We start from the raw sequence: 22,684 nt of genomic DNA, 5'->3' as shown, positions 1-22,684 counted from the left end.
AAGAGAATAGAAGAGAAAAGAGAAAAGAGAAAAAAGACAAAAGAAGAGAAAAGAGAAAACAGAAAAGAAGAGAGAAGAAGAGAAATGAAAAAAGAAAAAAGAAGAGAAATGAAGAGAAAAGAGAAAAGAGAAAAGAAGAGAAAAGAAGGGAAAAGAGAAAAGAAGAGGTAAGAAGAGAAAAGAAGAGAAAAGAGAAAGGGGTAAAGAAGAGAAATGAAGAGAAAAGAGAAAAGAAGAGAAATGAAGAGAAAAGAGAAAAGAGAAAAGAAGAGAAACCAAGAGAAGAGAAAAGAAGAGACATGAAGAGGAAAGAAGAGAAAAGAGAAAAGAAAAAAGAAGTGAAAACAAGAGAAGAGAAAAGAAGAGTAAAAAGAAAAGAGAAAAGAAGAGAAAAGAAGAGAAAAGAGAAAAGAAGACAAAAGAATAGAAAAGAGAAAACAGAAAAGAAGAGAAATGAAAAAAGAGAAAAGAGAAAAGAGAAAAGAAGAGAAAACAAGAGAAAAGAGAAAAAAAGAGGTAAGAAGAGAAAAGAAGAGAAAAGAGAAAGGGGTAAAGAAGAGAAAAGAAGAGAAAAGAGAAAAGAAGAGATATGAAGAGAAAAGAGAAAAGAGAAAAAAAGAGAAAAGAGAAAGGAGAAAAGAAGAGAAACCAAGAGAAGAGAAAGAAGAGAAATGAAGAGAAAAGAAGAGAAAAGAGAAAAGAGAAAAGTGAAAACAAGAGAAAAGAAAAGAAGAGTAAAGAGAAAAGAGAAAAGAAGAGAATAGAAGAGAAAAGAGAAAAAAGACAAAAGAATAGAAAAGGGAAAACAGAAAAGAAGAGAAAAGAAGAGAAATGAAAAAAGAGAAAAGAAGAGAAAAGGAGAAATTAGAAAAGCGAAAAGAAGAGAATAGAACGGAAAAGAGAAAAGAAGAGAAAAGAGAAAGGGGTAAAGAAGAGAAAAGAAGAGATAAGAGAAAAGAGAAAAGAAGAGAAGCCAAGAGAAGAGAAATGAAGAGAAAAGAAGAGTAAAGAGAAAAGAGAAAAGAAGAGAAAAGAAGAGAAAAGAGAAAGAAGAGATAAGAAGTGAAAATAATAGAAAAGAGAAAAGAAGAGTAAAGCGAAAAGAGAAAAGAAGAGAAATGAAGAGAAAACAGAAAATAGAAAAGAGAAAACAAGAGAATAGAAGAGAAAAGAGAAAAGAGAAAAAAGACAAAAGAATAGAAAAGAGAAAACAGAAAAGAAGAGAGAAGAGGAGAAATGAAAAAAGAAAAAAGAAGAGAAATGAAGAGAAAAGAGAAAAGTAGAGGAAAGAAGGGAAAAGAGAAAAGAAGAGGTAAGAAGAGAAAAGAAGAGAAAAGAGAAAGGGGAAAAGAAGAGACAAGAGAAAAGAGAAAAGAAGAGAAGCCAAGAGAAGAGAAAAGAAGAGAAATGAAGAGAAAAGAAGAGTAAAGAGAAAAGAGAAAAGAAGAGAAATGAAGAGAAAAGAAGAGAAAAGAGAAAAGAAGAGTAAAGCGAAAAGAGAAAAGAAGAGAAATCAAGAGAAGAGAAAAGAAGAGAAATGAAGAGAAAAGAAGAGAAAAGAGAAAAGAGAAAAGAAGAGAAAAGAAGTGAAATGAAGAGAAAAGAAGAGAAAAGAGAAAAGAAGTGAAAACAAGAGAAAAGAAAAGAAGAGTAAAGAGAAAAGAGAAAAGAAGAGAAAAGAAGAGAAATGAAGAGAAAAGAGAAAATAGAAAAGAGAAAATAGAAAAGAGAAACAAGAGAAAAGAAGAGAAAAGAGAAAAGAAGACAAAAGAATAGAAAAGAGAAAACAGAAAAGAAGAGAAAACAAGAGAAAAGAGAAAAGAAGAGAAATGAAGAGAAAACAGAAAATAGAAAAGAGAAAAGAAGAGAATAGAAGAGAAAAGAGAAAACAGACAAAAGAATAGAAAAGGGAAAACAGAAAAGAAGAGAAAAGAAGAGAAATGAAAAAAGAGAAAAGAAGAGAAAATGAGAACTGAGAAAAGCGAAAAGAAGAGAATAGAACGGAAAAGAGAAAATAAGAGAAAAGAAAAGAAGAGAAAAGTGAAAAGAGAAATGAGAATATGGAAAACAAAGTGAGAAGAAGTGAAACAAGAAAAGAAAAACGAGAAAAGAAGAGAATAGAGATACGAGAAAAGGGAAAGTTGAGAAAAGAAGAGAAAAGAGAAAAGAGAAAAGAAGAGAAAAGAGAAAAGAGAAAAGAAGAGAAGCCAAGAGAAGAGAAAAGAAGAGAAATGAAGAGAAAAGAAGAGAAAAGAGAAAGAAGAGATAAGAAGTGAAAATAATAGAAAAGAGAAAAGAAGAGTAAAGCGAAAAGAGAAAAGAAGAGAAATGAAGAGAAAATAGAAAAGAAAAAACAAGAGAATAGAAGAGAAAAGAGAAAAGAGAAAAAAGACAAAAGAATAGAAAAGAGAAAACAGAAAAGAAGAGAAAAGAAGAAAAATGAAAAAGAGATGGAAGAGAAAAGAGAAAAGAACAAAAATGATGAGAAATGAAAAAAAGATAAAAGAGAAAACAAGAGAAAACAAGAGAAAAGAGAAAAAAGAAAGGGGTAAAGAAGAGAAAACAAGAGAAAAGAGAAAAGAATGGAAATGAAGAGAAAACAGAAAACAGAGAAGAGAAAAGAAGAGAATAGAAGAGAAAAGAGAAAAAAGACAAAAGAATAGAAAAGGGAAAACAGAAAAGAAGAGAAATGAAAAAAGAGAAAAGAAGAGAAAAGGAGAAATTACAAAAGCGAAAAGAAGAGAATAGAACGGAAAAGAGAAAAGAAGAGAAAAGAAAAGAAGAGAAAAGTGAAAAGAGAAATGAGAATATGGAAAACAAAGTGAAAACAAGCGAAACAAGAAAAGAAAAACGAGAAAAGTAGAGAAAAGAAGAGAATAGAGATACGAGAAAAGGGAAAAGTTGAAAAAAGAAGAGAAAAGAGAAAAGAAGAGAAAAGAGAAAAGAGAAAAGAAGAGAAACCAAGAGAAGAGAAAAGAAGAGAAATGAAGAGAAAAGAAGAGAAAAGAGAAAAGAGAAAAGAAGAGAAAAGAAGAGAAATGAAGAGAAAAGAAGAGAAAAGAGAAAAGAAGTGAAAACAAGAGAAAAGAAAAGAAGAGTAAAGAGAAAAGAGAAAAGAAGAGAAAAGAAGAGAAATGAAGAGAAAAGAGAAAATAGAAAAGAGAAAATAGAAAAGAGAAACAAGAGAAAAGAAGAGAAAAGAGAAAAGAAGACAAAAGAATAGAAAAGAGAAAACAGAAAAGAAGAGAAAACAAGAGAAAAGAGAAAAGAAGAGAAATGAAGAGAAAACAGAAAATAGAAAAGAGAAAAGAAGAGAATAGAAGAGAAAAGAGAAAACAGACAAAAGAATAGAAAAGGGAAAACAGAAAAGAAGAGAAAAGAAGAGAAATGAAAAAAGAGAAAAGAAGAGAAAATGAGAAATGAGAAAAGCGAAAAGAAGAGAATAGAACGGAAAAGAGAAAATAAGAGAAAAGAAAAGAAGAGAAAAGTGAAAAGAGAAATGAGAATATGGAAAACAAAGTGAGAAGAAGTGAAACAAGAAAAGAAAAACGAGAAAAGAAGAGAATAGAGATATGAGAAAAGGGAAAGTTGAGAAAAGAAGAGAAAAGAGAAAAGAGAAAAGAAGAGAAAAGAGAAAAGAGAAAAGAAGAGAAGCCAAGAGAAGAGAAAAGAAGAGAAATGAAGAGAAAAGAAGAGTAAAGAGAAAAGAAGAAAAAAGAATAGAAAAGAGAAAACAGAAAAGAAGAGATAACAAGAGAAAAGAGAAAAGAAGAGAAATGAAGAGAAAACAGAAAATAGAAAAGAGAAAACAAGAGAATAGAAGAGAAAAGAGAAAAGAGAAAAAAGACAAAAGAAGAGAAAAGAGAAAACAGAAAAGAAGAGAGAAGAAGAGAAATGAAAAAAGAAAAAAGAAGAGAAATGAAGAGAAAAGAGAAAAGAGAAAAGAAGAGAAAAGAAGGGAAAAGAGAAAAGAAGAGGTAAGAAGAGAAAAGAAGAGAAAAGAGAAAGGGGTAAAGAAGAGAAATGAAGAGAAAAGAGAAAAGAAGAGAAATGAAGAGAAAAGAGAAAAGAGAAAAGAAGAGAAACCAAGAGAAGAGAAAAGAAGAGACATGAAGAGGAAAGAAGAGAAAAGAGAAAAGAAAAAAGAAGTGAAAACAAGAGAAGAGAAAAGAAGAGTAAAAAGAAAAGAGAAAAGAAGAGAAAAGAAGAGAAAAGAGAAAAGAAGACAAAAGAATAGAAAAGAGAAAACAGAAAAGAACAGAAAAGAAGAGAAATGAAAAAAGAGAAAAGAGAAAAGAGAAAAGAAGAGAAAACAAGAGAAAAGAGAAAAAAAGAGGTAAGAAGAGAAAAGAAGAGAAAAGAGAAAGGGGTAAAGAAGAGAAAAGAAGAGAAAAGAGAAAAGAAGAGATATGAAGAGAAAAGAGAAAAGAGAAAAAAAGAGAAAAGAGAAAGGAGAAAAGAAGAGAAACCAAGAGAAGAGAAAGAAGAGAAATGAAGAGAAAAGAAGAGAAAAGAGAAAAGAGAAAAGTGAAAACAAGAGAAAAGAAAAGAAGAGTAAAGAGAAAAGAGAAAAGAAGAGAATAGAAGAGAAAAGAGAAAAAAGACAATAGAATAGAAAAGGGAAAACAGAAAAGAAGAGAAAAGAAGAGAAATGAAAAAAGAGAAAAGAAGAGAAAAGGAGAAATTAGAAAAGCGAAAAGAAGAGAATAGAACGGAAAAGAGAAAAGAAGAGAAAAGAAAAGAAGAGAAAAGTGGAAAGAGAAATGAGAATATGGAAATCAAAGTGAAAACAAGCAAAACAAGAAAAGAAAAACGAGAAATGTAGAGAAAAGAAGAGAATAGAGATACGAGAAAAGGGAAAAGTTGAGAAAGAAGAGAAAAGAGAAAAGAAGAGAAAAGAGAAATGAGAAGAGAAGAAAATAAGAAAGGAAAAGAAGAGAAATGAAGTAAAAATGGAAATGAGAGAAAAGAGAAAAGAAGAGAAATGATGAGAAAAGAAGAAAAAAGAGAAAAGAGAAAAGAAGAGAAAACAAGAGAAAAGAGAAAAGAAGAGAAATGAAGAGAAAACAGAAAATAGAAAAGAGAAAAGAAGAGAATAGAAGAGAAAAGAGAAAACAGAAAAGAAGAGAAAACAAGAGAAAAGAGAAAAGAAGAGAAATGAAGAGAAAACAGAAAATAGAAAAGAGAAAACAAGAGAATAGAAGAGAAAAGAGAAAAGAGAAAAAAGACAAAAGAATAGAAAAGAGAAAACAGAAAAGAAGAGAGAAGAGGAGAAATGAAAAAAGAAAAAAGAAGAGAAATGAAGAGAAAAGAGAAAAGTAGAGGAAAGAAGGGAAAAGAGAAAAGAAGAGGTAAGAAGAGAAAAGAAGAGAAAAGAGAAAGGGGTAAAGAAGGGAAAATAAGAGAAAAGAGAAAAGAGAAAAGAAGAGAAGCCAAGAGAAGAGAAAAGAAGAGAAATGAAGAGAAAAGAAGAGTAAAGAGAAAAGAGAAAAGAAGAGAAATGAAGAGAAAAGAAGAGAAAAGAGAAAAGAAGAGTAAAGCGAAAAGAGAAAAGAAGAGAAATCAAGAGAAGAGAAAAGAAGAGAAATGAAGAGAAAAGAAGAGAAAAGAGAAAAGAAGAGAAAAGAAGAGAAATGAAGAGAAAAGAAGAGAAAAGAGAAAAGAAGTGAAAACAAGAGAAAAGAAAAGAAGAGTAAAGAGAAAAGAGAAAAGAAGAGAAAAGAAGAGAAATGAAGAGAAAAGAGAAAATAGAAAAGAGAAAATAGAAAAGAGAAACAAGAGAAAAGAAGAGAAAAGAGAAAAGAAGACAAAAGAATAGAAAAGAGAAAACAGAAAAGAAGAGAAAACAAGAGAAAAGAGAAAAGAAGAGAAATGAAGAGAAAACAGAAAATAGAAAAGAGAAAAGAAGAGAATAGAAGAGAAAAGAGAAAACAGACAAAAGAATAGAAAAGGGAAAACAGAAAAGAAGAGAAAAGAAGAGAAATGAAAAAAGAGAAAAGAAGAGAAAATGAGAACTGAGAAAAGCGAAAAGAAGAGAATAGAACGGAAAAGAGAAAATAAGAGAAAAGAAAAGAAGAGAAAAGTGAAAAGAGAAATGAGAATATGGAAAACAAAGTGAGAAGAAGTGAAACAAGAAAAGAAAAACGAGAAAAGAAGAGAATAGAGATACGAGAAAAGGGAAAGTTGAGAAAAGAAGAGAAAAGAGAAAAGAGAAAAGAAGAGAAAAGAGAAAAGAGAAAAGAAGAGAAGCCAAGAGAAGAGAAAAGAAGAGAAATGAAGAGAAAAGAAGAGTAAAGAGAAAAGAAGAAAAAAGAATAGAAAAGAGAAAACAGAAAAGAAGAGATAACAAGAGAAAAGAGAAAAGAAGAGAAATGAAGAGAAAACAGAAAATAGAAAAGAGAAAACAAGAGAATAGAAGAGAAAAGAGAAAAGAGAAAAAAGACAAAAGAATAGAAAAGAGAAAACAGAAAAGAAGAGAGAAGAAGAGAAATGAAAAAAGAAAAAAGAAGAGAAAAGAAGAGAAAATGAGAACTGAGAAAAGCGAAAAGAAGAGAATAGAACGGAAAAGAGAAAATAAGAGAAAAGAAAAGAAGAGAAAAGTGAAAAGAGAAATGAGAATATGGAAAACAAAGTGAGAAGAAGTGAAACAAGAAAAGAAAAACGAGAAAAGAAGAGAATAGAGATACGAGAAAAGGGAAAGTTGAGAAAAGAAGAGAAAAGAGAAAAGAGAAAAGAAGAGAAAAGAGAAAAGAGAAAAGAAGAGAAGCCAAGAGAAGAGAAAAGAAGAGAAATGAAGAGAAAAGAAGAGTAAAGAGAAAAGAAGAAAAAAGAATAGAAAAGAGAAAACAGAAAAGAAGAGATAACAAGAGAAAAGAGAAAAGAAGAGAAATGAAGAGAAAACAGAAAATAGAAAAGAGAAAACAAGAGAATAGAAGAGAAAAGAGAAAAGAGAACAAAGACAAAAGAATAGAAAAGAGAAAACAGAAAAGAAGAGAGAAGAAGAGAAATGAAAAAAGAAAAAAGAAGAGAAATGAAGAGAAAAGAGAAAAGAGAAAAGAAGAGAAAAGAAGGGAAAAGAGAAAAGAAGAGGTAAGAAGAGAAAAGAAGAGAAAAGAGAAAGGGGTAAAGAAGAGAAATGAAGAGAAAAGAGAAAAGAAGAGAAATGAAGAGAAAAGAGAAAAGAGAAAAGAAGAGAAACCAAGAGAAGAGAAAAGAAGAGACATGAAGAGGAAAGAAGAGAAAAGAGAAAAGAAAAAAGAAGTGAAAACAAGAGAAGAGAAAAGAAGAGTAAAAAGAAAAGAGAAAAGAAGAGGAAAGAAGAGAAAAGAGAAAAGAAGACAAAAGAATAGAAAAGAGAAAACAGAAAAGAAGAGAAAAGAAGAGAAATGAAAAAAGAGAAAAGAGAAAAGAGAAAAGAAGAGAAAACAAGAGAAAAGAGAAAAAAAGAGGTAAGAAGAGAAAAGAAGAGAAAAGAGAAAGGGGTAAAGAAGAGAAAAGAAGAGAAAAGAGAAAAGAAGAGATATGAAGAGAAAAGAGAAAAGAGAAAAAAAGAGAAAAGAGAAAGGAGAAAAGAAGAGAAACCAAGAGAAGAGAAAGAAGAGAAATGAAGAGAAAAGAAGAGAAAAGAGAAAAGAGAAAAGTGAAAACAAGAGAAAAGAAAAGAAGAGTAAAGAGAAAAGAGAAAAGAAGAGAATAGAAGAGAAAAGAGAAAAAAGACAAAAGAATAGAAAAGGGAAAACAGAAAAGAAGAGAAAAGAAGAGAAATGAAAAAAGAGAAAAGAAGAGAAAAGGGGAAATTAGAAAAGCGAAAAGAAGAGAATAGAACGGAAAAGAGAAAAGAAGAGAAAAGAAAAGAAGAGAAAAGTGGAAAGAGAAATGAGAATATGGAAATCAAAGTGAAAACAAGCAAAACAAGAAAAGAAAAACGAGAAATGTAGAGAAAAGAAGAGAATAGAGATACGAGAAAAGGGAAAAGTTGAGAAAGAAGAGAAAAGAGAAAAGAAGAGAAAAGAGAAATGAGAAGAGAAGAAAATAAGAAAGGAAAAGAAGAGAAATGAAGTAAAAATGGAAATGAGAGAAAAGAGAAAAGAAGAGAAATGATGAGAAAAGAAGAAAAAAGAGAAAAGAGAAAAGAAGAGAAAACAAGAGAAAAGAGAAAAGAAGAGAAATGAAGAGAAAACAGAAAATAGAAAAGAGAAAAGAAGAGAATAGAAGAGAAAACAGAAAACAGAAAAGAAGAGAAAACAAGAGAAAAGAGAAAAGAAGAGAAATGAAGAGAAAACAGAAAATAGAAAAGAGAAAACAAGAGAATAGAAGAGAAAAGAGAAAAGAGAAAAAAGACAAAAGAATAGAAAAGAGAAAACAGAAAAGAAGAGAGAAGAGGAGAAATGAAAAAAGAAAAAAGAAGAGAAATGAAGAGAAAAGAGAAAAGTAGAGGAAAGAAGGGAAAAGAGAAAAGAAGAGGTAAGAAGAGAAAAGAAGAGAAAAGAGAAAGGGGTAAAGAAGGGAAAATAAGAGAAAAGAGAAAAGAGAAAAGAAGAGAAGCCAAGAGAAGAGAAAAGAAGAGAAATGAAGAGAAAAGTAGAGTAAAGAGAAAAGAGAAAAGAAGAGAAATGAAGAGAAAAGAAGAGAAAAGAGAAAAGAAGTGTAAAGCGAAAAGAGAAAAGAAGAGAAATGAAGAGAAAATAGAAAAGAGAAAACAAGAGAATAGAAGAGAAAAGAGAAAAGAGAAAAAAAGACAAAAGAATAGAAAAGAGAAAACAGAAAAGAAGAGAAAAGAAGAAAAATGAAAGAAGAGATGGAAGAGAAAAGAGAAAAGAACAAAAATGATGAGAAATGAAAAAAAGAGAAAAGAGAAAACAAGAGAAAACAAGAGAAAGAGAAAAAAGAAAGGGGTAAAGAAGAGAAAACAAGAGAAAAAAGCAAAGAATAGAAATGAAGAGAAATTAATAGAAAACAGAAAAGAGAAAAGAGAAAAGAAGAGAAAACAAGAGAAATGAGAAAAGAAGAGGTAAGAAGAGAAAATAAGAGAAAAGAGAAAAGACGACAAAACAATAGAAAAGACAAAACAGAAAAGAAGAGAAAACAAGAGAAAAGAGAAAAGAAGGGAAATGAAGGGAAAACAGAAAACAGAGAAGAGAAAAGAAGAGAATAGAAGAGAAAAGTGAAAACAGACAAAAGAATAGAAAAGGGAAAACAGAAAAGAAGAGAAAAGAAGAGAAATGAAAAAAGAGAAAAGAAGAGAAAAGGAGAAATTAGAAAAGCGAAAAGAAGAGAATAGAACGGAAAAGAGAAAAGAAGAGAAAAGAAAAGAAGAGAAAAGTGAAAAGAGAAATGAGAATATGGAAAACAAAGTGAAAACAAGCGAAACAAGAAGAGAAAAACGAGAAAAGTAGAGAAAAGAAGAGAATAGAGATACGAGAAAAGGGAAAAGTTGAAAAAAGAAGAGAAAAGAGAAAAGAAGAGAAAAGAAGAGAAAAGAGAAAGAAGAGATAAGAAGTGAAAATAATAGAAAAGAGAAAAGAAGAGTAAAGCGAAAAGAGAAAAGAAGAGAAATGAAGAGAAAACAGAAAATAGAAAAGAGAAAACAAGAGAATAGAAGAGAAAAGAGAAAAGAGAAAAAAGACAAAAGAATAGAAAAGAGAAAACAGAAAAGAAGAGAGAAGAGGAGAAATGAAAAAAGAAAAAAGAAGAGAAATGAAGAGAAAAGAGAAAAGTAGAGGAAAGAAGGGAAAAGAGAAAAGAAGAGGTAAGAAGAGAAAAGAAGAGAAAAGAGAAAGGGGAAAAGAAGAGACAAGAGAAAAGAGAAAAGAAGAGAAGCCAAGAGAAGAGAAAAGAAGAGAAATGAAGAGAAAAGAAGAGTAAAGAGAAAAGAGAAAAGAAGAGAAATGAAGAGAAAAGAAGAGAAAAGAGAAAAGAAGAGTAAAGCGAAAAGAGAAAAGAAGAGAAATCAAGAGAAGAGAAAAGAAGAGAAATGAAGAGAAAAGAAGAGAAAAGAGAAAAGAGAAAAGAAGAGAAAAGAAGTGAAATGAAGAGAAAAGAAGAGAAAAGAGAAAAGAAGTGAAAACAAGAGAAAAGAAAAGAAGAGTAAAGAGAAAAGAGAAAAGAAGAGAAAAGAAGAGAAATGAAGAGAAAAGAGAAAATAGAAAAGAGAAAATAGAAAAGAGAAACAAGAGAAAAGAAGAGAAAAGAGAAAAGAGAAAAAATGATGAGAAATGAAAAAAAGATAAAAGAGAAAACAAGAGAAAACAAGAGAAAAGAGAAAAAAGAAAGGGGTAAAGAAGAGAAAACAAGAGAAAAGAGAAAAGAATGGAAATGAAGAGAAAACAGAAAACAGAGAAGAGAAAAGAAGAGAATAGAAGAGAAAAGAGAAAAAAGACAAAAGAATAGAAAAGGGAAAACAGAAAAGAAGAGAAATGAAAAAAGAGAAAAGAAGAGAAAAGGAGAAATTACAAAAGCGAAAAGAAGAGAATAGAACGGAAAAGAGAAAAGAAGAGAAAAGAAAAGAAGAGAAAAGTGAAAAGAGAAATGAGAATATGGAAAACAAAGTGAAAACAAGCGAAACAAGAAAAGAAAAACGAGAAAAGTAGAGAAAAGAAGAGAATAGAGATACGAGAAAAGGGAAAAGTTGAAAAAAGAAGAGAAAAGAGAAAAGAAGAGAAAAGAGAAAAGAGAAAAGAAGAGAAACCAAGAGAAGAGAAAAGAAGAGAAATGAAGAGAAAAGAAGAGAAAAGAGAAAAGAGAAAAGAAGAGAAAAGAAGAGAAATGAAGAGAAAAGAAGAGAAAAGAGAAAAGAAGTGAAAACAAGAGAAAAGAAAAGAAGAGTAAAGAGAAAAGAGAAAAGAAGAGAAAAGAAGAGAAATGAAGAGAAAAGAGAAAATAGAAAAGAGAAAATAGAAAAGAGAAACAAGAGAAAAGAAGAGAAAAGAGAAAAGAAGACAAAAGAATAGAAAAGAGAAAACAGAAAAGAAGAGAAAACAAGAGAAAAGAGAAAAGAAGAGAAATGAAGAGAAAACAGAAAATAGAAAAGAGAAAAGAAGAGAATAGAAGAGAAAAGAGAAAACAGACAAAAGAATAGAAAAGGGAAAACAGAAAAGAAGAGAAAAGAAGAGAAATGAAAAAAGAGAAAAGAAGAGAAAATGAGAAATGAGAAAAGCGAAAAGAAGAGAATAGAACGGAAAAGAGAAAATAAGAGAAAAGAAAAGAAGAGAAAAGTGAAAAGAGAAATGAGAATATGGAAAACAAAGTGAGAAGAAGTGAAACAAGAAAAGAAAAACGAGAAAAGAAGAGAATAGAGATATGAGAAAAGGGAAAGTTGAGAAAAGAAGAGAAAAGAGAAAAGAGAAAAGAAGAGAAAAGAGAAAAGAGAAAAGAAGAGAAGCCAAGAGAAGAGAAAAGAAGAGAAATGAAGAGAAAAGAAGAGTAAAGAGAAAAGAAGAAAAAAGAATAGAAAAGAGAAAACAGAAAAGAAGAGATAACAAGAGAAAAGAGAAAAGAAGAGAAATGAAGAGAAAACAGAAAATAGAAAAGAGAAAACAAGAGAATAGAAGAGAAAAGAGAAAAGAGAAAAAAGACAAAAGAAGAGAAAAGAGAAAACAGAAAAGAAGAGAGAAGAAGAGAAATGAAAAAAGAAAAAAGAAGAGAAATGAAGAGAAAAGAGAAAAGAGAAAAGAAGAGAAAAGAAGGGAAAAGAGAAAAGAAGAGGTAAGAAGAGAAAAGAAGAGAAAAGAGAAAGGGGTAAAGAAGAGAAATGAAGAGAAAAGAGAAAAGAAGAGAAATGAAGAGAAAAGAGAAAAGAGAAAAGAAGAGAAACCAAGAGAAGAGAAAAGAAGAGACATGAAGAGGAAAGAAGAGAAAAGAGAAAAGAAAAAAGAAGTGAAAACAAGAGAAGAGAAAAGAAGAGTAAAAAGAAAAGAGAAAAGAAGAGAAAAGAAGAGAAAAGAGAAAAGAAGACAAAAGAATAGAAAAGAGAAAACAGAAAAGAACAGAAAAGAAGAGAAATGAAAAAAGAGAAAAGAGAAAAGAGAAAAGAAGAGAAAACAAGAGAAAAGAGAAAAAAAGAGGTAAGAAGAGAAAAGAAGAGAAAAGAGAAAGGGGTAAAGAAGAGAAAAGAAGAGAAAAGAGAAAAGAAGAGATATGAAGAGAAAAGAGAAAAGAGAAAAAAAGAGAAAAGAGAAAGGAGAAAAGAAGAGAAACCAAGAGAAGAGAAAGAAGAGAAATGAAGAGAAAAGAAGAGAAAAGAGAAAAGAGAAAAGTGAAAACAAGAGAAAAGAAAAGAAGAGTAAAGAGAAAAGAGAAAAGAAGAGAATAGAAGAGAAAAGAGAAAAAAGACAATAGAATAGAAAAGGGAAAACAGAAAAGAAGAGAAAAGAAGAGAAATGAAAAAAGAGAAAAGAAGAGAAAAGGAGAAATTAGAAAAGCGAAAAGAAGAGAATAGAACGGAAAAGAGAAAAGAAGAGAAAAGAAAAGAAGAGAAAAGTGGAAAGAGAAATGAGAATATGGAAATCAAAGTGAAAACAAGCAAAACAAGAAAAGAAAAACGAGAAATGTAGAGAAAAGAAGAGAATAGAGATACGAGAAAAGGGAAAAGTTGAGAAAGAAGAGAAAAGAGAAAAGAAGAGAAAAGAGAAATGAGAAGAGAAGAAAATAAGAAAGGAAAAGAAGAGAAATGAAGTAAAAATGGAAATGAGAGAAAAGAGAAAAGAAGAGAAATGATGAGAAAAGAAGAAAAAAGAGAAAAGAGAAAAGAAGAGAAAACAAGAGAAAAGAGAAAAGAAGAGAAATGAAGAGAAAACAGAAAATAGAAAAGAGAAAAGAAGAGAATAGAAGAGAAAAGAGAAAACAGAAAAGAAGAGAAAACAAGAGAAAAGAGAAAAGAAGAGAAATGAAGAGAAAACAGAAAATAGAAAAGAGAAAACAAGAGAATAGAAGAGAAAAGAGAAAAGAGAAAAAAGACAAAAGAATAGAAAAGAGAAAACAGAAAAGAAGAGAGAAGAGGAGAAATGAAAAAAGAAAAAAGAAGAGAAATGAAGAGAAAAGAGAAAAGTAGAGGAAAGAAGGGAAAAGAGAAAAGAAGAGGTAAGAAGAGAAAAGAAGAGAAAAGAGAAAGGGGTAAAGAAGGGAAAATAAGAGAAAAGAGAAAAGAGAAAAGAAGAGAAGCCAAGAGAAGAGAAAAGAAGAGAAATGAAGAGAAAAGAAGAGTAAAGAGAAAAGAGAAAAGAAGAGAAATGAAGAGAAAAGAAGAGAAAAGAGAAAAGAAGAGTAAAGCGAAAAGAGAAAAGAAGAGAAATCAAGAGAAGAGAAAAGAAGAGAAATGAAGAGAAAAGAAGAGAAAAGAGAAAAGAAGAGAAAAGAAGAGAAATGAAGAGAAAAGAAGAGAAAAGAGAAAAGAAGTGAAAACAAGAGAAAAGAAAAGAAGAGTAAAGAGAAAAGAGAAAAGAAGAGAAAAGAAGAGAAATGAAGAGAAAAGAGAAAATAGAAAAGAGAAAATAGAAAAGAGAAACAAGAGAAAAGAAGAGAAAAGAGAAAAGAAGACAAAAGAATAGAAAAGAGAAAACAGAAAAGAAGAGAAAACAAGAGAAAAGAGAAAAGAAGAGAAATGAAGAGAAAACAGAAAATAGAAAAGAGAAAAGAAGAGAATAGAAGAGAAAAGAGAAAACAGACAAAAGAATAGAAAAGGGAAAACAGAAAAGAAGAGAAAAGAAGAGAAATGAAAAAAGAGAAAAGAAGAGAAAATGAGAACTGAGAAAAGCGAAAAGAAGAGAATAGAACGGAAAAGAGAAAATAAGAGAAAAGAAAAGAAGAGAAAAGTGAAAAGAGAAATGAGAATATGGAAAACAAAGTGAGAAGAAGTGAAACAAGAAAAGAAAAACGAGAAAAGAAGAGAATAGAGATACGAGAAAAGGGAAAGTTGAGAAAAGAAGAGAAAAGAGAAAAGAGAAAAGAAGAGAAAAGAGAAAAGAGAAAAGAAGAGAAGCCAAGAGAAGAGAAAAGAAGAGAAATGAAGAGAAAAGAAGAGAAAAGAGAAAGAAGAGATAAGAAGTGAAAATAATAGAAAAGAGAAAAGAAGAGTAAAGCGAAAAGAGAAAAGAAGAGAAATGAAGAGAAAATAGAAAAGAAAAAACAAGAGAATAGAAGAGAAAAGAGAAAAGAGAAAAAAGACAAAAGAATAGAAAAGAGAAAACAGAAAAGAAGAGAAAAGAAGAAAAATGAAAAAGAGATGGAAGAGAAAAGAGAAAAGAACAAAAATGATGAGAAATGAAAAAAAGATAAAAGAGAAAACAAGAGAAAACAAGAGAAAAGAGAAAAAAGAAAGGGGTAAAGAAGAGAAAACAAGAGAAAAGAGAAAAGAATGGAAATGAAGAGAAAACAGAAAACAGAGAAGAGAAAAGAAGAGAATAGAAGAGAAAAGAGAAAAAAGACAAAAGAATAGAAAAGGGAAAACAGAAAAGAAGAGAAATGAAAAAAGAGAAAAGAAGAGAAAAGGAGAAATTACAAAAGCGAAAAGAAGAGAATAGAACGGAAAAGAGAAAAGAAGAGAAAAGAAAAGAAGAGAAAAGTGAAAAGAGAAATGAGAATATGGAAAACAAAGTGAAAACAAGCGAAACAAGAAAAGAAAAACGAGAAAAGTAGAGAAAAGAAGAGAATAGAGATACGAGAAAAGGGAAAAGTTGAAAAAAGAAGAGAAAAGAGAAAAGAAGAGAAAAGAGAAAAGAGAAAAGAAGAGAAACCAAGAGAAGAGAAAAGAAGAGAAATGAAGAGAAAAGAAGAGAAAAGAGAAAAGAGAAAAGAAGAGAAAAGAAGAGAAATGAAGAGAAAAGAAGAGAAAAGAGAAAAGAAGTGAAAACAAGAGAAAAGAAAAGAAGAGTAAAGAGAAAAGAGAAAAGAAGAGAAAAGAAGAGAAATGAAGAGAAAAGAGAAAATAGAAAAGAGAAAATAGAAAAGAGAAACAAGAGAAAAGAAGAGAAAAGAGAAAAGAAGACAAAAGAATAGAAAAGAGAAAACAGAAAAGAAGAGAAAACAAGAGAAAAGAGAAAAGAAGAGAAATGAAGAGAAAACAGAAAATAGAAAAGAGAAAAGAAGAGAATAGAAGAGAAAAGAGAAAACAGACAAAAGAATAGAAAAGGGAAAACAGAAAAGAAGAGAAAAGAAGAGAAATGAAAAAAGAGAAAAGAAGAGAAAATGAGAAATGAGAAAAGCGAAAAGAAGAGAATAGAACGGAAAAGAGAAAATAAGAGAAAAGAAAAGAAGAGAAAAGTGAAAAGAGAAATGAGAATATGGAAAACAAAGTGAGAAGAAGTGAAACAAGAAAAGAAAAACGAGAAAAGAAGAGAATAGAGATACGAGAAAAGGGAAAGTTGAGAAAAGAAGAGAAAAGAGAAAAGAGAAAAGAAGAGAAAAGAGAAAAGAGAAAAGAAGAGAAGCCAAGAGAAGAGAAATGAAGAGAAAAGAAGAGTAAAGAGAAAAGAAGAAAAAAGAATAGAAAAGAGAAAACAGAAAAGAAGAGATAACAAGAGAAAAGAGAAAAGAAGAGAAATGAAGAGAAAACAGAAAATAGAAAAGAGAAAACAAGAGAATAGAAGAGAAAAGAGAAAAGAGAAAAAAGACAAAAGAAGAGAAAAGAGAAAACAGAAAAGAAGAGAGAAGAAGAGAAATGAAAAAAGAAAAAAGAAGAGAAATGAAGAGAAAAGAGAAAAGAGAAAAGAAGAGAAAAGAAGGGAAAAGAGAAAAGAAGAGGTAAGAAGAGAAAAGAAGAGAAAAGAGAAAGGGGTAAAGAAGAGAAATGAAGAGAAAAGAGAAAAGAAGAGAAATGAAGAGAAAAGAGAAAAGAGAAAAGAAGAGAAACCAAGAGAAGAGAAAAGAAGAGACATGAAGAGGAAAGAAGAGAAAAGAGAAAAGAAAAAAGAAGTGAAAACAAGAGAAGAGAAAAGAAGAGTAAAAAGAAAAGAGAAAAGAAGAGAAAAGAAGAGAAAAGAGAAAAGAAGACAAAAGAATAGAAAAGAGAAAACAGAAAAGAACAGAAAAGAAGAGAAATGAAAAAAGAGAAAAGAGAAAAGAAGAGAAAACAAGAGAAAAGAGAAAAAAAGAGGTAAGAAGAGAAAAGAAGAGAAAAGAGAAAGGGGTAAAGAAGAGAAAAGAAGAGAAAAGAGAAAAGAAGAGATATGAAGAGAAAAGAGAAAAGAGAAAAAAAGAGAAAAGAGAAAGGAGAAAAGAAGAGAAACCAAGAGAAGAGAAAGAAGAGAAATGAAGAGAAAAGAAGAGAAAAGAGAAAAGAGAAAAGTGAAAACAAGAGAAAAGAAAAGAAGAGTAAAGAGAAAAGAGAAAAGAAGAGAATAGAAGAGAAAAGAGAAAAAAGACAAAAGAATAGAAAAGGGAAAACAGAAAAGAAGAGAAAAGAAGAGAAATGAAAAAAGAGAAAAGAAGAGAAAAGGAGAAATTAGAAAAGCGAAAAGAAGAGAATAGAACGGAAAAGAGAAAAGAAGAGAAAAGAAAAGAAGAGAAAAGTGGAAAGAGAAATGAGAATATGGAAATCAAAGTGAAAACAAGCAAAACAAGAAAAGAAAAACGAGAAATGTAGAGAAAAGAAGAGAATAGAGATACGAGAAAAGGGAAAAGTTGAGAAACAAGAGAAAAGAGAAAAGAAGAGAAAAGAGAAATGAGAAGAGAAGAAAATAAGAAAGGAAAAGAAGAGAAATGAAGTAAAAATGGAAATGAGAGAAAAGAGAAAAGAAGAGAAATGATGAGAAAAGAAGAAAAAAGAGAAAAGAGAAAAGAAGAGAAAACAAGAGAAAAGAGAAAAGAAGAGAAATGAAGAGAAAACAGAAAATAGAAAAGAGAAAAGAAGAGAATAGAAGAGAAAAGAGAAAACAGAAAAGAAGAGAAAACAAGAGAAAAGAGAAAAGAAGAGAAATGAAGAGAAAACAGAAAATAGAAAAGAGAAAACAAGAGAATAGAAGAGAAAAGAGAAAAGAGAAAAAAGACAAAAGAATAGAAAAGAGAAAACAGAAAAGAAGAGAGAAGAGGAGAAATGAAAAAAGAAAAAAGAAGAGAAATGAAGAGAAAAGAGAAAAGTAGAGGAAAGAAGGGAAAAGAGAAAAGAAGAGGTAAGAAGAGAAAAGAAGAGAAAAGAGAAAGGGGTAAAGAAGGGAAAATAAGAGAAAAGAGAAAAGAGAAAAGAAGAGAAGCCAAGAGAAGAGAAAAGAAGAGAAATGAAGAGAAAAGAAGAGTAAAGAGAAAAGAGAAAAGAAGAGAAATGAAGAGAAAAGAAGAGAAAAGAGAAAAGAAGAGTAAAGCGAAAAGAGAAAAGAAGAGAAATCAAGAGAAGAGAAAAGAAGAGAAATGAAGAGAAAAGAAGAGAAAAGAGAAAAGAAGAGAAAAGAAGAGAAATGAAGAGAAAAGAAGAGAAAAGAGAAAAGAAGTGAAAACAAGAGAAAAGAAAAGAAGAGTAAAGAGAAAAGAGAAAAGAAGAGAAAAGAAGAGAAATGAAGAGAAAAGAGAAAATAGAAAAGAGAAAATAGAAAAGAGAAACAAGAGAAAAGAAGAGAAAAGAGAAAAGAAGACAAAAGAATAGAAAAGAGAAAACAGAAAAGAAGAGAAAACAAGAGAAAAGAGAAAAGAAGAGAAATGAAGAGAAAACAGAAAATAGAAAAGAGAAAAGAAGAGAATAGAAGAGAAAAGAGAAAACAGACAAAAGAATAGAAAAGGGAAAACAGAAAAGAAGAGAAAAGAAGAGAAATGAAAAAAGAGAAAAGAAGAGAAAATGAGAACTGAGAAAAGCGAAAAGAAGAGAATAGAACGGAAAAGAGAAAATAAGAGAAAAGAAAAGAAGAGAAAAGTGAAAAGAGAAATGAGAATATGGAAAACAAAGTGAGAAGAAGTGAAACAAGAAAAGAAAAACGAGAAAAGAAGAGAATAGAGATACGAGAAAAGGGAAAGTTGAGAAAAGAAGAGAAAAGAGAAAAGAGAAAAGAAGAGAAAAGAGAAAAGAGAAAAGAAGAGAAGCCAAGAGAAGAGAAAAGAAGAGAAATGAAGAGAAAAGAAGAGTAAAGAGAAAAGAAGAAAAAAGAATAGAAAAGAGAAAACAGAAAAGAAGAGATAACAAGAGAAAAGAGAAAAGAAGAGAAATGAAGAGAAAACAGAAAATAGAAAAGAGAAAACAAGAGAATAGAAGAGAAAAGAGAAAAGAGAAAAAAGACAAAAGAATAGAAAAGAGAAAACAGAAAAGAAGAGAGAAGAAGAGAAATGAAAAAAGAAAAAAGAAGAGAAAAGAAGAGAAAATGAGAACTGAGAAAAGCGAAAAGAAGAGAATAGAACGGAAAAGAGAAAATAAGAGAAAAGAAAAGAAGAGAAAAGTGAAAAGAGAAATGAGAATATGGAAAACAAAGTGAGAAGAAGTGAAACAAGAAAAGAAAAACGAGAAAAGAAGAGAATAGAGATACGAGAAAAGGGAAAGTTGAGAAAAGAAGAGAAAAGAGAAAAGAGAAAAGAAGAGAAAAGAGAAAAGAGAAAAGAAGAGAAGCCAAGAGAAGAGAAAAGAAGAGAAATGAAGAGAAAAGAAGAGTAAAGAGAAAAGAAGAAAAAAGAATAGAAAAGAGAAAACAGAAAAGAAGAGATAACAAGAGAAAAGAGAAAAGAAGAGAAATGAAGAGAAAACAGAAAATAGAAAAGAGAAAACAAGAGAATAGAAGAGAAAAGAGAAAAGAGAACAAAGACAAAAGAATAGAAAAGAGAAAACAGAAAAGAAGAGAGAAGAAGAGAAATGAAAAAAGAAAAAAGAAGAGAAATGAAGAGAAAAGAGAAAAGAGAAAAGAAGAGAAAAGAAGGGAAAAGAGAAAAGAAGAGGTAAGAAGAGAAAAGAAGAGAAAAGAGAAAGGGGTAAAGAAGAGAAATGAAGAGAAAAGAGAAAAGAAGAGAAATGAAGAGAAAAGAGAAAAGAGAAAAGAAGAGAAACCAAGAGAAGAGAAAAGAAGAGACATGAAGAGGAAAGAAGAGAAAAGAGAAAAGAAAAAAGAAGTGAAAACAAGAGAAGAGAAAAGAAGAGTAAAAAGAAAAGAGAAAAGAAGAGAAAAGAAGAGAAAAGAGAAAAGAAGACAAAAGAATAGAAAAGAGAAAACAGAAAAGAAGAGAAAAGAAGAGAAATGAAAAAAGAGAAAAGAGAAAAGAGAAAAGAAGAGAAAACAAGAGAAAAGAGAAAAAAAGAGGTAAGAAGAGAAAAGAAGAGAAAAGAGAAAGGGGTAAAGAAGAGAAAAGAAGAGAAAAGAGAAAAGAAGAGATATGAAGAGAAAAGAGAAAAGAGAAAAAAAGAGAAAAGAGAAAGGAGAAAAGAAGAGAAACCAAGAGAAGAGAAAGAAGAGAAATGAAGAGAAAAGAAGAGAAAAGAGAAAAGAGAAAAGTGAAAACAAGAGAAAAGAAAAGAAGAGTAAAGAGAAAAGAGAAAAGAAGAGAATAGAAGAGAAAAGAGAAAAAAGACAAAAGAATAGAAAAGGGAAAACAGAAAAGAAGAGAAAAGAAGAGAAATGAAAAAAGAGAAAAGAAGAGAAAAGGGGAAATTAGAAAAGCGAAAAGAAGAGAATAGAACGGAAAAGAGAAAAGAAGAGAAAAGAAAAGAAGAGAAAAGTGGAAAGAGAAATGAGAATATGGAAATCAAAGTGAAAACAAGCAAAACAAGAAAAGAAAAACGAGAAATGTAGAGAAAAGAAGAGAATAGAGATACGAGAAAAGGGAAATGTTGAGAAAGAAGAGAAAAGAGAAAAGAAGAGAAAAGAGAAATGAGAAGAGAAGAAAATAAGAAAGGAAAAGAAGAGAAATGAAGTAAAAATGGAAATGAGAGAAAAGAGAAAAGAAGAGAAATGATGAGAAAAGAAGAAAAAAGAGAAAAGAGAAAAGAAGAGTAAACAAGAGAAAAGAGAAAAGAAGAGAAATGAAGAGAAAACAGAAAATAGAAAAGAGAAAAGAAGAGAATAGAAGAGAAAACAGAAAACAGAAAAGAAGAGAAAACAAGAGAAAAGAGAAAAGAAGAGAAATGAAGAGAAAACAGAAAATAGAAAAGAGAAAACAAGAGAATAGAAGAGAAAAGAGAAAAGAGAAAAAAGACAAAAGAATAGAAAAGAGAAAACAGAAAAGAAGAGAGAAGAGGAGAAATGAAAAAAGAAAAAAGAAGAGAAATGAAGAGAAAAGAGAAAAGTAGAGGAAAGAAGGGAAAAGAGAAAAGAAGAGGTAAGAAGAGAAAAGAAGAGAAAAGAGAAAGGGGTAAAGAAGGGAAAATAAGAGAAAAGAGAAAAGAGAAAAGAAGAGAAGCCAAGAGAAGAGAAAAGAAGAGAAATGAAGAGAAAAGAAGAGTAAAGAGAAAAGAGAAAAGAAGAGAAATGAAGAGAAAAGAAGAGAAAAGAGAAAAGAAGTGTAAAGCGAAAAGAGAAAAGAAGAGAAATGAAGAGAAAATAGAAAAGAGAAAACAAGAGAATAGAAGAGAAAAGAGAAAAGAGAAAAAAAGACAAAAGAATAGAAAAGAGAAAACAGAAAAGAAGAGAAAAGAAGAAAAATGAAAGAAGAGATGGAAGAGAAAAGAGAAAAGAACAAAAATGATGAGAAATGAAAAAAAGAGAAAAGAGAAAACAAGAGAAAGAGAAAAAAGAAAGGGGTAAAGAAGAGAAAACAAGAGAAAAAAGCAAAGAATAGAAATGAAGAGAAATTAATAGAAAACAGAAAAGAGAAAAGAGAAAAGAAGAGAAAACAAGAGAAATGAGAAAAGAAGAGGTAAGAAGAGAAAATAAGAGAAAAGAGAAAAGACGACAAAACAATAGAAAAGACAAAACAGAAAAGAAGAGAAAACAAGAGAAAAGAGAAAAGAAGGGAAATGAAGGGAAAACAGAAAACAGAGAAGAGAAAAGAAGAGAATAGAAGAGAAAAGTGAAAACAGACAAAAGAATAGAAAAGGGAAAACAGAAAAGAAGAGAAAAGAAGAGAAATGAAAAAAGAGAAAAGAAGAGAAAAGGAGAAATTAGAAAAGCGAAAAGAAGAGAATAGAACGGAAAAGAGAAAAGAAGAGAAAAGAAAAGAAGAGAAAAGTGAAAAGAGAAATGAGAATATGGAAAACAAAGTGAAAACAAGCGAAACAAGAAGAGAAAAACGAGAAAAGTAGAGAAAAGAAGAGAATAGAGATACGAGAAAAGGGAAAAGTTGAAAAAAGAAGAGAAAAGAGAAAAGAAGAGAAAAGAAGAGAAAAGAGAAAAGAAGAGAAATGAAGAGAAAACAGAAAATAGAAAAGAGAAAAGAAGAGAATAGAAGAGAAAAGAGAAAACAGAAAAGAAGAGAAAACAAGAGAAAACAGAAAAGAAGAGAAATGAAGAGAAAACAGAAAATAGAAAAGAGAAAACAAGAGAATAGAAGAGAAAAGAGAAAAGAGAAAAAAGACAAAAGAATAGAAAAGAGAAAACAGAAAAGAAGAGAGAAGAGGAGAAATGAAAAAAGAAAAAAGAAGAGAAATGAAGAGAAAAGAGAAAAGTAGAGGAAAGAAGGGAAAAGAGAAAAGAAGAGGTAAGAAGAGAAAAGAAGAGAAAAGAGAAAGGGGTAAAGAAGGGAAAAGAAGAGAAAAGAGAAAAGAAGAGAAGCCAAGAGAAGAGAAAAGAAGAGAAATGAAGAGAAAAGAAGAGTAAAGAGAAAAGAGAAAAGAAGAGAAATGAAGAGAAAAGAAGAGAAAAGAGAAAAGAAGTGTAAAGCGAAAAGAGAAAAAAAGACAAAAGAATAGAAAAGAGAAAAGAGAAAAGAAGAGAAAAGAAGAAAAATGAAAGAAGAGATGGAAGAGAAAAGAGAAAAGAACAAAAATGATGAGAAATGAAAAAAAGAGAAAAGAGAAAACAAGAGAAAGAGAAAAAAGAAAGGGTTAAAGAAGAGAAAACAAGAGAAAAGAGCAAAGAATAGAAATGAAGAGAAATTAATAGAAAACAGAAAAGAGAAAAGAGAAAAGAAGAGAAAACAAGAGAAATGAGAAAAGAAGAGGTAAGAAGAGAAAATAAGAGAAAAGAGAAAAGACGACAAAACAATAGAAAAGACAAAACAGAAAAGAAGAGAAAACAAGAGAAAAGAGAAAAGAAGAGAATAGAAGAGAAAAGAGAAAACAGACAAAAGAATAGAAAAGGGAAAACAGAAAAGAAGAGAAAAGAAGAGAAATGAAAAAAGAGAAAAGAAGAGAAAACAAGAGAAATGAGAAAAGAAGAGGTAAGAAGAGAAAAGAGAAAGGGGTAAAGAAGAGAGAAGAAGAGAAACGAGAAAAGAAGAGAAATGAAGAGAAAAGAGAAAATAGAAGAGGGAAACAAGAGAAAAGAAGAGAAAAGAGAAAAGAAGACAAAAGAATAGAAAAGAGAAAACAGAAAAGAAGAGAAAACAAGAGAAATGAAAAAAGAGAAAAGAGAAAAGAGAAAAGAAGAGAAAACAAGAGAAAAGAGAAAAAAAGAGGTAAGAAGAGAAAAGAAGAGAAAAGAGAAAGGGGTAAAGAAGAGAAAAGAAGAGAAAAGAGAAAAGAAGAGATATGAAGAGAAAAGAGAAAAGAGAAAAAAAGAGAAAAGAGAAAGGAGAAAAGAAGAGAAACCAAGAGAAGAGAAAGAAGAGAAATGAAGAGAAAAGAAGAGAAAAGAGAAAAGAGAAAAGTGAAAACAAGAGAAAAGAAAAGAAGAGTAAAGAGAAAAGAGAA

Source organism: Chiloscyllium punctatum, chromosome 2, assembly GCF_047496795.1.
Source record: "Chiloscyllium punctatum isolate Juve2018m chromosome 2, sChiPun1.3, whole genome shotgun sequence".
Taxonomy (NCBI): Eukaryota; Metazoa; Chordata; class Chondrichthyes; order Orectolobiformes; family Hemiscylliidae; genus Chiloscyllium; species Chiloscyllium punctatum.
Note: the sequence above shows the minus strand (reverse complement) of the source record.